This window comes from Podarcis filfolensis (genome assembly GCF_964270895.1).
Source record: "Podarcis filfolensis genome assembly, chromosome: 4".
Taxonomy (NCBI): Eukaryota; Metazoa; Chordata; class Lepidosauria; order Squamata; family Lacertidae; genus Podarcis; species Podarcis filfolensis.
In genome coordinates this window covers 53,504,503-53,518,359 of record NC_139607.1, presented here as the reverse complement: position 1 = coordinate 53,518,359, position 13,857 = coordinate 53,504,503, and the positions used below count along the sequence as shown (strand labels likewise).

Here is a 13,857-nt window from a genome sequence, read left to right as displayed (position 1 = left end):
AACAGAATGGTTGGTTATGGTCGGCAACAAGCAAGTGGAGGGGAAGGTGATTAACAGCATCCAGCAGAACATCACACTTAAAAAAAGAAAAGAAAAACCTACCCACACAAGGTGCTTCACTGCATCTACATTCAGATAACGTTACATTTTAAGTTGGAGGTCCCCCCTGCCAATTACTGCATTATCCATGTATCAGGAAAAAACTGAATTAAATGGAGGGAGTGTAGGCTGCCACTAAGATGAGGACATTGTGTGGGCGACTCGGAAAGCATGCACACGTAGGATGCATAAAATCTACCTTAAATTGCCATCTGTACATACCTGTTACCTCCTTCCTCCCCTCTTCCTTTCAAAGCTGGTTCTGAGCTGGGGAGAAGAGGTTGAAAAACTCCAAAACCGTTGTCTGCTTTCTGTCACTGACATACCCTGAGCACAACAGCTCATAGGGAGGCATAGAGACATAAGGAAGCAGCTTTTAAAGATAAAGATGAGCAGCCATCTTTTTGATCTCAATGAGACAGCTCATTGAGTAAGTGTATTTTGAGGCATGCAGGCCTAGGGAATGTGGGATTTCTTGCATCTCTAAATTTACTCCTCTATCTTGAGTGCTTGCTTTTCTCCTGTGGACACTGTTCATTGTTGCTCTTACTGTTACTCTAATTCTAGAACATAACAGAAGAGCTACTGAGCAATGCCATTTAAATTTTCCAGTGTCCCAAAGCAATGCATTGTGGGAAATTAGAATGGAATGTGGGTTACAGGGATGAAGAATTAAACTAAAAATCCTGATCTTCAAATCTGATATCAGACACGCTTTCTTGGACAAAACAATAAAATAGAAACTCGTGTTTCCTAGACTTAACTGTTCTTAACTGTTTATGTCACAGACTGGTTTGATACAGAGGAATGATAGCTGGGGACCCCCAAGGAATAAGGCTCAGAGCCAGGGGATTGGTGGTGGGACAATGATGAGTTGTCAGAGGGAGAAGATTGGGAGGACATTTCAGAAGCTGAAAACCTAACAGGGTTTAATGAGCAGTGGGAATCTGTGGCAGACAAATCCAGAATCAAAGGCAGAAGCTGAAGCAGAAGAGGGATGCCAAGAGGCAGAGGTAAGTTCTGCTGCTGAAGAGGCACAGGCTCCTGCTGCTCTGATGAGCTCCCCTCCCCCCTCAGTCACCCAAAACCAGGAGAGGCATGAAGAGGACAGAGGAGAAGTTAGCTTCATGCAGGCACAGTCTCAGATTGCTTGGGGGAAACCCTGGAGAAGAGGGGACCTTCAGTCTCAACAACTGCTTCATGGAGGCCAGACCTGCTGGAGAAGAATTACTGTCCTCATTAGGCCGAATACTCCTGTGCAGATCCTGTTTTTGCTAATAAAGAGTTAACGCCAACTTGCTCAGTGTGATTTACTGCTGGCTCGCTCCTGTTAGCTTACATGCAGTTGCAATTAATACTACTTCTTGTTGTTGTTTAGTCATTTAGTCGTGTCTGACTCTTCGTGACCCCCTGGACAAGAGCACACCAGGCACTCCTGTCTTCCACTGCCTCCCGCAGTTTGGTCAGACTCATGTTTGTAGCTTCGAGAACACTGTCCAACCATCTCGTCCTCTGTTGTCCCCTTCTCCTTGTGCCCTCAATCTTTCCCAACATCAGGGTCTTTTCCAGGGAGTCTTCTCATGAGGTGGCCAAAGTATTGGAGCCTCAGCTTCACGATCTGTCCTTCCAGTGAGCACTCAGGGCTAATTTCCTTAAGAATGGATGCGTTTGATCTTCTTAACTACTTGCAATTGCTTGACAATTTCAAAACATATTGTTAGGAAATAAAATCCTTTAAAAGGTGCACAAAACTAATGGTTTTTCCATAGTGTAAGAATTGTAAAATGTTCTGTGTAAATTCTCCTAACTGGTCAGTGGTCAGCTATAGCTAATGTCCTGTGCACACTTGTCTGAGAGTAAGTCCCCTTTTGTGTTCATTGGATCTTTCTGCATCTGACTAGACTGCTTGCCATGATTTGAAGAATCCACACATTTGGGAAGGTCAGATTTTGTTGTTGTTTAGTCGTGTCCGACTCTTCGTGACCCCATGGACCAGAGCACGCCAGGCACTTCTGTCTTCCACTGCCTCCCGCAGTTTAGGTCAGATTTAGTACTCTTTTAACAAGCTCTAAAGACTGTAAAGCAGGAAGTCAAGTTACAAAAATGGGACTTGACCCACATGAAAATATGTTTCACTCCCTTCATTTCCTTGTGAAACAATCCCTAAAGGAATTTCCTTTCTCCCCTGCCCCAAGGAAGCAGGTACCCTTAACAAGAATTCCCCTTCTATTTACTGAATGTGCCCCACCTATCATGCTTGAAGCAGCACATGGGTACCGAGCAGAAACAACAACTGGGCTGAAGAAATTTGCTTGGAGCATCAATCAGATGCTGAAGCAGCTCTGAAGGTTTTGAAAAGCTTCCCTGAAGTGAAATAAAGTATTTAGAACAGGCCACTGTGCTGGAGGCCATCCCTGAGTGTTTTACATAGCAACATGCTGGCACAGCAGGAAATGCTGTCTTTAAAGCTATATTTATATACGTAGAAGTTAGTTTGCTGCTGCAGTCTGCTGATATAGGAATGTGATGTACACATTCTGGCCTACATGTATACAAATGCTGCATTCTGCCGCCCCCGCCCCCCGCCATTTTAACTTGTGTTGGATTTTCAGCTGTGTATAATAAAGCCCTGTGGTGCTGGAGGAGACTCTTGAGAGTCCCATGGACTGCAAGAAGATAAGGAAATCAGCCCTGAGTGCTCACTGGAAGGACAGATCGTGAAGTTGAGGCTCCAATACTTTGGCCACCTCATGAGAAGAGAAGACTCCCTGGAAAAGACCCTGAAGTTGGGAAAGATTGAGGGCACAAGGAGAAGGGGACGACAGAGGACAAGATGGTTGGACAGTGTTCTCGAAGCTACCAGCATGAGATTGACCAAACTGCGGGAGGCAGTAGAAGACAGAAGTGCCTGGCGTGCTCTGGTCCATGGGATCACGAAGAGTCGGACACAACTAAACAACAACAACAACAACAACATCATCATCATAATAAAGTCCATCGAGTTCAGCTGAGTGGGAAGGGTGAAAATTTTGTACCCTCCCCCAGTTGTCTCCATGTCCATCGTGTGTCCCAACATCTTGGACAGTGCTGCCAAAATATTACAAACGATACAGTAATATGCATGCTGATTTAAAATTTTAACTTTCCTGCCTATGGCTTTTAAAAACGGCTTTATTCAGTTTTACAAAAGTAAACACTGAAATTCTGCTAATATGTCAATAGACATTTAGAATTAAAAAATAAAAAATACAATCCCGTGCCACCACTGCACTGAGGGAGAACTTGTGCCTGCCGATGGCACTGACACTACAACAGTACAATCCTATATCCAGGTCTACTCAGAAGTAAGGCTGCGTACACCTTACCGCTTACTCCAGCTCCAGTGCTCCCACTGCTAGTGATATTGCTACAGCACGAGTATATCAGTATCTTGTACAGGCATAGGGAAACTCGGCCCTCCAGATGTTTTGGGACTACAATTCCCATCATCCCTGACCACTGGTCCTGTTAACCAGGGATGATGGGAGTTGTAGTCCCAAAACATCTGGAGGGCCGAGTTTGCCTATGCCTGATTTTGTAGTTTCTTAAGAAACCCTCTTGTCTGATGCACTTCCCCTCAAACTAGGTCCCAACTGATTTGAAAATGTAAACTGTGGTTCAGCTGAGGTGTGGCACACGCCTACATGACAGCTCCATTGAATAGGAGTTTTTTTGACAGGGACATTGCAGGTGGGGAGAAACAAATCAGGTAATATTGCATACAATATATCAATGTAAAACTCTGGACTTGAAATGCAAGGGATGAATTATCTCACTGCTTTTAAAGCCACTAATGTACACATGCCCTAAGTGTGTAGAAAGTTTCAGTTACAACTGTCTATTCATTATAGCGAGTTCATCGGTGGGTTGCATAATGAATAACTCCCTTAGGCTGTTTATTTGTATTATTTAAGTGATTCTTATGTTGCTTTTCAGAACCACCATCCTTTCAAAGCAGTTCGCAATACGAGATTTTAAAAATATAAAATAAAATCTACTGGGATCTCCAAGTTTCAAATTCTTACAATTTTTGAAAAACAAGCCCTGACCAGAGATGGGTTTAGGGGAGCGTAACTGGTTTGGTCATGCTGGGAGCGCAGAGCCTTGGGGGCGATACAGGGGATGCCACAACTATGATTTAGAATGGAGTGTGAGAGGTGGGGGGGGCAATTTTTGACATCATGCAGGATGCCACTAATTTTTGAGACCTCAAGGTGCACCACTACCCTGACCAAATCCCCAGTTGCCAATGTGCGGCTTCCTAGCAATTTCAATCAGCATTTGAAATGGCCTATATATGGTCCATGTAAAGTCCATGCCTGAATATGGTGAGGAGACAGGTGAAGCTCAACCTTAGTAAATCTATTTACAATCTCCAAAACTGCTTCTCAGAGGAAATTAAACTGAACAGAAACTGCTCTTAAACATCTTATAATGTTCCCATTGCTGACTGTGTACAAAGAGGGTATGGAACTTCTTTGACACAATTACAGGAATTATATGTGCATGTTTGTTGAATTGTCCTAGAATAGATTCCGTGAAATGTTAGAATATTCCACAGTTCAATATTACATATACTTGTTCAGAATGAGCCAAGCTGCTATATTAATGCACAGTATTAGTATTCAAGTTCACTGTTGTCGTAAGAAAACAATCCATAACCTAGCAACAGAGCTGTTCAATCTCTTACACTCATCTCTAGTTTCCTGTAATCTTTCAAGATGGAACCACTTTCCCCTTTCTTTCCTCTCAGGCATCATCAGAGATAGTTACAGCTTGAGACAGAACATTTTCTCCTAGTGATGTTCAACCGGTGACACAATACGTGAAAAGTGCAGTGTATTTATAGATTGCCTGGCTGTCCTGCCATTTATTTATACCTTTTGTCCACAATGGTGAAGCACATTTAAGCCCACTAAATCTATTGCTTCATTTAGAGCCATACATGCATAGAAGCAGATTTCTGCATGTGGGTCTCTAGCTAGATGAAATTCCTGGGGCATATCTGTAAGAAAAACACCAGGGCCTAATTTGAATAGTAGAGTGCTTGGTATCTGGTGGGTGGGGCCTGTGTGTTTTGCTCCAGAATCAGCCCCTCACTTCAATGTGTGTTCCATTAAGAATGTCAGTTAAGAGGGACCAACTGCCTCTTCTTGCCTCAGATTTGCCTCATGTTGCCGTATTTCGTTTCTCTCATTATGTTATTTTCTTACAGTATTTTTAAAGCTTACTTTACATATATGTGAGCCACTTATTTTTCTCAAAGGAAAATAAACTCTGCTGAAGAATGCTGGAATATCCTAAACTTGGGTGAGGGGATATTCCCAGTTTGCCGGAGGATTGATTTTGTTAATCATTCCCCCACCTCCACAACAAGATCAGTCTACTGTTGCCCTCCAACTTCCCATCAGCCTCAGCCAGAAAAATCAATAGTCAGGGATGATGGGAGTTGGAGTCCAATAATATCTGGAAGGCCACAGGTTCTCTATCCCTGGTCTACACCAAACTAAACATCCAAACTCCAGCAGATGCACTCTGATTAGATTTTTATAAAAACCATAAAATCTTCCTTATTAAAAAGCTGGGACAGCATTTCATTGCTCTTTGGAGCCTAAAGTAATCCCTGATGATTTAAGACTACTGGAGATTGCATGCATTTCTCCTTGGGGAAAAAAAAGTATTAAATCGGATTAACTTCTGTTTTCTCTAAGCATCGCCCATGTAGTTTTTTTGTGTTTTTTTGTGACAATAGCAGTTTATCAGAGAAACAGAGGCAAACCAAAAATGTTGATCCACAGTCTTTTGCCTAACAGGCTTGTTTGCCATGGGGCATTCCTTTTACCCAAATATAATACATTAGGGAGAACATGGAGCCAGCAGGCCAAAATGAATGTTGTATAAAAATGTTATTTCTATTATTAGATACATATTCTTATTTTTTATTTCACATAATTTATATACTTCTTGATTGTAAATAGAATCGATGGTAAAGAGATTGCTGTTGGAAGAGGTTGACATAGATGCATATGATCTTTGCTGCCCCTGCAGCAGCTATTCTTTCCTATTAATGATCAACTACTGAGGTACAAAAAAATATGTGCAGGTACAGAAAATCCCTACTTACTACTCCCTGTGCTGGTTTGAGGATTGAACTATCACATTTTCCACACATCTATTATGCAGCAGCTCACCTCAAGTTAACCTTTCCAAGAGATTTTTGGCATGATGGATTGAGCAAATGTTCCAGCATGCGATACGCTTGTGTCTTACTCACAGTTGCCACATCCAGTTCGTCTGGGAAGTGGACCAGTGTGATATCCATAACGCATGAAAGTATTCACAAAAATCCTCTCCAAACACCAAATGAATAAGTCTAGTTATAAAGTGGCTTCACCATGCAATACTTGTTGTTGTTGTTTTAAAGAGTGCTATAACTCAACCTGTATGCTCTGCTGGTGGATCTGTACCATACTACTATTGCTGCTGCTGAGTAGGGGCAGCCCTACTATTGGGCAAAGCGAGACAGCTGCCTCAGGCAGCAGACGCTGAAGAATTGGGAGTGGCTGTGAGAAGTTGAAGAATAGAGCTCTGTGCCACACAGCTTGCCCTGAACCTCTTAAGCCAGCCTGCAGTGAAGGACACTGTCTCATCACCAGTATTGAAATAAGGTTCAACAGCCTGTCTGACCAGCTTCTGTCCATGGAAGGGCATGGATATAGAACAGCATAGATGAGTTCAGTAGCCACCCAAGATTTGTTTACATGAAGAATCATATTTAGTTAATAAGTGCTTAACTGACTCAAGCCTCGGATTTGTTTACACATTCAAGAGATGATCAAGATGCTGAAGTGAGATGAAAAGAGAAACAAAGGAAAAACCCCTGGCAAACTTGGGTCCTGGGTAAGTGATCACCATGTACACAATTAGCAGGATGGTTATCTCTGGTATGCAGAAGTGAGCAGAATTTCCCCTCAAGATACACAATGACCTTTGAATGATCTGAGTTCCAGGGGAAGTAAATAGGGACTGCTCTACTCCTTATCCATCTAGACTGGGTCCTTGATTCAAGACGGTAATCTTTTTTTATTCAAACCCTCTTGTTTGTCAACCATTCTTTCGGTTTTTACAGTTGTATTGTATTGAATTGCCTTAAAGCAATTCACTGAAGCCCAACATTTTAATGAACTGAGAGTCAAAGGATTTGAGGCATTATGAAAGAGAGGTTATTTCTGATGAGGAGAAGGAAAGCTACTTGTGCAATTTTCTGCCTCAGGAACAGGTACCAAAATCACTTGGTTTGCCTTTGGTTAATTTCCACTTTGCCTCAGGCAGCAAAATGTTTTGGGCCCACCCTAAACAGGAATTAAAATGGTGTGAGATGTAAAGTAACAGTACACCACATTTACCTAAAGCAGTGTTTTTATTTCCAAATGAATCCTCTCAACCATTAACACATTATGCTGCTGTAGTTTCCCCAGTGAATTTACAAGCATGCTTCAGTTTCATAGCATATCAAGAAAAGCAAATGGAGGGCAAGTGGATGACTGAAACACTGCTTGGAGTAGATCCTGCTACTTGATGTAGGAACTCCTTACAAGCCCTGTCTAAGTGGGCTGTACACTTTAAACAGAATGAGGTGGGAATTGGGTGGCAAAATCAAGAGATGGTATTGTACTGTTTCAGAGAGCAGGTGGTGGAATCACATTGTTCAAAACTTCTTCCTTTAAGAAGAAAACTAGGACAGCAGGGAATGGCCTAGGTTGCATTCTTCCTCCTTATCATGCTAGGTTTTTACTTGCAGTGAGTAACTAGTTGCTGTTGCTGCTTGCTTTTTTCTTTTTTCTTTTTAAGGTAAGGGGACCTTACAAAATGGTTCTCTCAGTTGAAGTGGTGCAGTATGCTATATTACCTGATTCCACTTCATATAAGCCAGGCTTTAAGGCAGGGATGGACAACCAATGGCCCTGAAGATGTTGTTGAACTACAACTCCCATCAGCCTCAGCCAGCAAAGTCTGATGGTGGGAGATGTATTAGAGCAATATATGGAGCCTGCAGGTTCTCTTTAGTTCTTTCTCTGTGCTGGATGTAATTCTGTAATGAAAGTGCATTCAATAGCCAATTTCCTGCTGGCTGACAAGTACACTTTGACACACCACTGAATATGTGGGGTGTTGGTGCCAGGCAACATCTCCTCTTGCTTGTTGCTACTGCCTTCACCACAATTTGAGCACTCAGACAGCCATTTTGCTGGTTTAGAGAACAAGGTTTACGTATAGTTTATGGGCTTCTAAACAGGCATTGTGTCAGCAAAATGACATTACGCACAACTTTCCAGGTATGCTGAATGAACACATACCAGGTCTGGAGAATATTCAGAGATTTCATCATATATAAACAGCTGAAAAGGCCATGCTGGCAATACACATGGGGCTTTCTTGCACAAATGAACTTAATTGCACTTCTCTTACCCCTGCTCCCCTAAGACATACAGACCAAATTATTTTTTTCATCAGGGAGTTACAGAAATTTACAGCAGAACCAGTGCTGAATAATGCCCGATGACTCTTTATTTCCTGCTCTACAAACTGGTGGTGCATCTCTCTCTTGAATCCTGGAATGGGATGGCAAACAGGGAGGGGAAGCAGAGGGAGCAGCATAAGATCTGTTTGCTTTGCATCCTTGCAGGGCCTCCACATTCCCATGGAGATGCTTGAGCCTCTTTTCAATGTTCAGCTTTTTTTTGAGGCAGACTCTGGACTACCTTCATGCAGCACAAGGATGGTGCCAGACTTTGACAATGTCGGGCAACTGCCAAGGCCTATACCCCAGTAAGAAACTGACTACTAATTTCTAGAGCCTCCTAGACCCCCTCGTACTACTACTTGCTGTTGCTGCCGGTTCAGCTGCCCTTGCTGAGCAAGTGAGTTGGGAGAAGGAGCAGTAAGCACCACATGCCTTGCCTTCTTCATCTGGGAGATGGTGCATATTAAGAAGAGTTTGGATTTGATACCCCGCTTTATCACTACCTGAAGGAGTCTCAAAGCGGCTAACATTCTCCTTTCCCTTCCTTCCCCACAAGAAACACTCTGTGAGGTGAGTGGGGCTGAGAGACTTCAGAGAAGTGTGACTGGCCCAAGGCCACCCAGCAGCTGCATGTGGAGGAGCGGAGACGCGAACCTGGTTCCCCAGATTACGAGTCTATCGCTCTTAACCACTACACCACACTGACACCACATTAAGCAGAGAGGAGAGGCAAGGGAATAGGAGCAGCAAGCAGGGCTGGTGCCAGACTTCTGTGGGTCCTTGGTAAGGTGCGGCTGATAGGTCCTCACCCAGCACCAGCTTGGATTCCTGCATGGTGCTGCTGTGTGATGTCACCACCAATTCCTCCAGTCATTCTGCTTACCCTGGACATGTTTGCTGGGGAGGCAGCTGCTATGTTCTGTTGCTGCTGGCACTTCTGAATTAAAGTCAGTCAGTGTTTGGCTCTGATTTGCAGTGGCTGCCCACCATGTAGATTACCCAACTCAACATTGATGGTATCATAGAATTATAGAGTTGGAAGGGACCCTGCAATGCAGGAATATACAGCTATCCCATACAGGGATTGAACCTGCAACCTTGGCATTATCAGCATCGTCCTCTAACCAATTGACCTCATTTAGGATAATCTAATGATGGGTGGCTGCCACGAATCAGAGCCAAGGGGAAGCTTGAATCCCATGCTGCTGCCCCTCTGGGCTGGAAAGTAAGATAAGGGATGAGGCTGGATGCAGCAAGCAGCAGTAGTGCTGCTCAGAGCCCTAGCAGGGGCACCCAGCACTGAACATTGATCCTTAATGATCAGCAGGTTTGGGTTGTTAATGGCTCCTTCTAAGCCCCCAGCCCTTGGCAAGTGCCCAACTATGCTGACCTCTGATGCTGGACCAGCAGCCAGGAAGTATGTGTAATCAGGCAAGAGGGACCACTGAGAGCTTCTTGTCTACAGAGCCAACACTGATGAAGAATTTCAATTTAACAATTTAAAAACACAAACACACTTCTCATAGTCCAATATACCTTCTTATTCTCGTGATTTTCAGCTGGTAAGTCTCTGACACACATACACAAAATTTAGTATTGGTCTCCAGATGTATAACATATGTGTCATACTATCAAATTTCTTTTACTCCAGTTCATGAGATCATCCCATTCCTCCTACATAACTTCCAGATCTGTCTCTGTATTAACAATGCCGGCAAACTTGGTGTTATCTGCAAATTTCATCAACTCACTTCTACTTCCTTTCCCCTGGTCACTCATGGAAAAACAACAACCACAACCCTGCTTGAAACAGACCCAAGGCCTAATCCCTGAGCACCTTCAGTGGTTATTTCCCCCTAACTTCATAGTTTGCTTTTTCACAGCAATACATTTTATCTATTTAACAAAGCATCCTGTTTAGTAATTGACTTTCTCATCTCACGCACCTTATCCAGAACTTCACAGATGCTCTGTGTGCATAGGGCTTTCTATGATGAACACTTCCCACTTAATTCAGTTGAGGCTTCTTTCACACAACCTGTTTATGGAGCATTTGTCCTGATTCGTTTGCACAAAATATGGTGTATTTTCCTGTCCTGGAGTTATTTGTTGTTTGTAATCAGGGGTTTTGCACAAGAGCACCAAATCCACTTTTAATTGAATCATACCCACAGATAGTAACAATCTGGAAGTGGCCTGAAGTTGTAGCTCAGTTCTTAGCATGTCCAAAAGGATGTCTTCATGGAGCTGCTGCCTCTGTTTTTAATGGGAAAATTCCTGTTCACAGGATCTCTGTGGCCAAACCAGAATGTTCATCCTTGAAAAGCAACAGAATCATCAGTCACGCCAGCAATAATTTCCTATGTAGCAATCAAGGACATTCAAGTGCTTTGGATTAAATAAAATTAATGCAAATAGGTTATTTAATTAATGCAGGTTAATGCAAATAGAATAGGTCTACTGAAACCTCTGTTTCCAGGAAAAAAATCAAATTAAGCAAAAGGTTAATGCTATGAAAGAACACTTTCACAGCTTTGGTTGAAGCAAATGTGCTAATCAGGGAGAGTTGTGTTTCAAGGTCTAAGGGAACTTATTTATAAACTTGATTTTGTTTTTAAAAGCCAAATGTTAACGCACTCAGTGTATTTGGAAGAATTACTGTACATTTATGTAGCCATGGAGGAAGCTAGTTAGATAACCTGTAGTTATTCATAGTGTCTGTACAGGCACATACGTGGTCTGCACAGCGACAACAGTTGCCATTTAATGTGTAACTGACCTTGGGGTCCATCACTTTGTTACTAGAGCAACAGAGCTGATGCTTCCTTGCTGTGGCTGAATCTCATGTCGCTCTAAACAGAATGACTGAAATCCCAGGGCACTACAGAGAACACAGTCTCCCAATTCAGACCCTTCAGGCAAAATGCATGTACTGTACACAGAAATAATTCTAGGAGCAGGATGCAGGCAAGGTCTATGACTTGTAACTACAGGTTGGTGACTTGTCTATTTGCAGTCTTTATATGACTGAAACACTCCCCCCCCCCGCCGCCCCCAATTACATGGTGCTGAAGAGAAGAAATGAGAAACAATGGTAGTCTGTGCCTGAATTGTGCATATTTGTAAATTTCAGAATTTCTAATTCCTTTACTTTTCCCATGAAGCTGCAGTCCTATGCACACCTTTCTGGGTTAAGCCACACTGAATAGCGTGGGACTTATTTCTGAGTAAATATGCTCTAGGATTGCACTGCAACTTTGTAGTGTAAAGGAAATATTTAAATCTGCCAAGCAGTCTGATCCTAGGGTTTGGTGATAGAGTCACTGTGCTGATGGGTTTGTTCTTGGAGTTAATAATAATAATTTATTATTTATACCCCACCCATCTGGTTGGGCTTCCCCAGCCACTCTGGGCGGCTTCCAAAAAAATATTAAAATACAGTAATCCATCAAACATTAAAAGCTTCCCTAAACAGGGCTGCCTTCAGATGTCTTCTAAAAGTCTGGCTATTGTTCTCTTTGACATCTGGTGGGAGGGCGTTCCACAGGGTGGGTGCCACTACCGAGAAGGCCCTCTGCCTGGTTCCCTGTAACTTGGCTTCTCGCAGTGAGGGAACCGCCAGAAGGCCCTTGGCGCTGGACCTGCTCTGAAGTGACACTGTGATGATTGTGCTAATAGATGCACAACACAGCAAGGCTGTAAAGTGTGCAGCATTCCCCCAAACTATTTATGTGTCATTTATGGTTTTGTATGAGCCCACTAGAGCTACAGAAGCCAGCTTCAATTGATGGTTGGTACTCCAGCACAAATATAGCCCTGGTAGACAATGATTTAAAAGAAGCATATATTTTTAATATAGACAAATGTTGAAAGCAACAACTCCCAGAGCACCAGTCCTGTGGGTTAGTGGAGACCCACTGCATCTCTTTGTGTGTGTCATTTTGTAAATTGCCAGATTGCAAAATAAACTATTTCAGGCACAGATGAAAATTTCAGTGCTAACTCCTTGTGGTTGCTATTGAAAATCTTGAAGGGTCTCCCCCTGGGTCAAGATGCACACAGATGAGTATAACCAGGCCTTGTGCTCTGCACTGAAACCCTTAAGCCTTTAAAAAGTTTGTGTAACCCTGAGCAGAATGCAGACAAGTCAGATACACACCTGGAGTTTGGTGATTTGGGACAGGAAGACTGACAATACCAATGTAGTGATATAAAACAGAACTCAAGACGGTTCAGCTGGAGACACAGCTTGGCAGGGAACCAAACTGTCTGCAAAACCAATAGCTTTTAAATGTAATTAACATCACAAAATGTTTAAGATCTGGAGAGCTCCCAGAGCACACTGCTTTAAAGGCCTACAAACTTTCTGACAGCAAATGCAAACTAGATATGGGGAAATGAATATCTCCTTGGCCATGATCCTATAAACATGTATATGCATATGCTTAACATTAAGTACCCAGCACAATTCCTTTTGGGATCAGCTCACATGCAAGAAATTAAAGAAATACACAAGTATTTGGAAGATGATAGCTTTGATACAGAATTTCCTTTTGTTTTCGTTTGATCACGAGACAGGATCCAGAATCAGGAATGACAAAGCAGCGTCAGCCTGTTAGTTAAAAGCCTAGAAGCTGCCAGTTCGTTTCATCAAAAGATGCAGATTTCAGAGATGGAGTACAAAGGAAATAGGTCTTAGGCTTTAGATGTCTTTAAAGTTTACTACAATGTTATCAAAACGTGGCACACCACAGGGCTGTATATTCAAAATATTTTTTATTGTTATTTCTAACCAGCCCCTATATAAGAAACTGGTGCAACTGCTGGAAAATACATTAATCATGTTTTAGATAGCGGAATGCCACTCTTGTTTCCTGAGCACCAGTGTCCATTGCGGGTAGTAGAAACGCTTGGTCTTCACTTGGTGCCTGCCCCTTTAAGAGCTCTGAGCCAGCCTCTGTTCCTGTCCACCCAAACTCACTTTAGGGCAAATATTTTGACTCGCTATAGGAGGGGAATGAAGGGGCTAGCAGAGCAATGGTATGTGAGTCACAGCAACTGCAATGTCCATTGGTGCCCCAATGATTTTGAAAGGACAGGACCAGGATGAGCCCCCAAACAAATGTTGGAAAACAGCAATACAGTTTTCCTCCCCACTGCTGTGGGGGAAATGGGCCTTTCTGGGGAGAGCTAGA

General features: G+C 42.9%; 1 long non-coding RNA gene across 3 annotated transcripts in view; it reads left to right on the top strand.

Annotated features, from left to right (window-relative positions):
- The first annotated feature begins 6,186 nt into the window (after positions 1–6,186).
- The window catches only part of LOC310761477, a 55,683-nt gene continuing 48,012 nt past the window's right edge, over positions 6,187–13,857 (top strand). For 2 of the 3 annotated variants that reach the window (XR_014547529.1, XR_014547530.1), the window contains exon 1: positions 6,187–7,038. This is a non-coding gene — a long non-coding RNA (uncharacterized lncRNA). Of the gene's footprint in view, positions 7,039–7,989; positions 9,116–13,857 lie in introns of those variants that run through there. The other variant, XR_014547531.1, reaches the window with a different exon arrangement.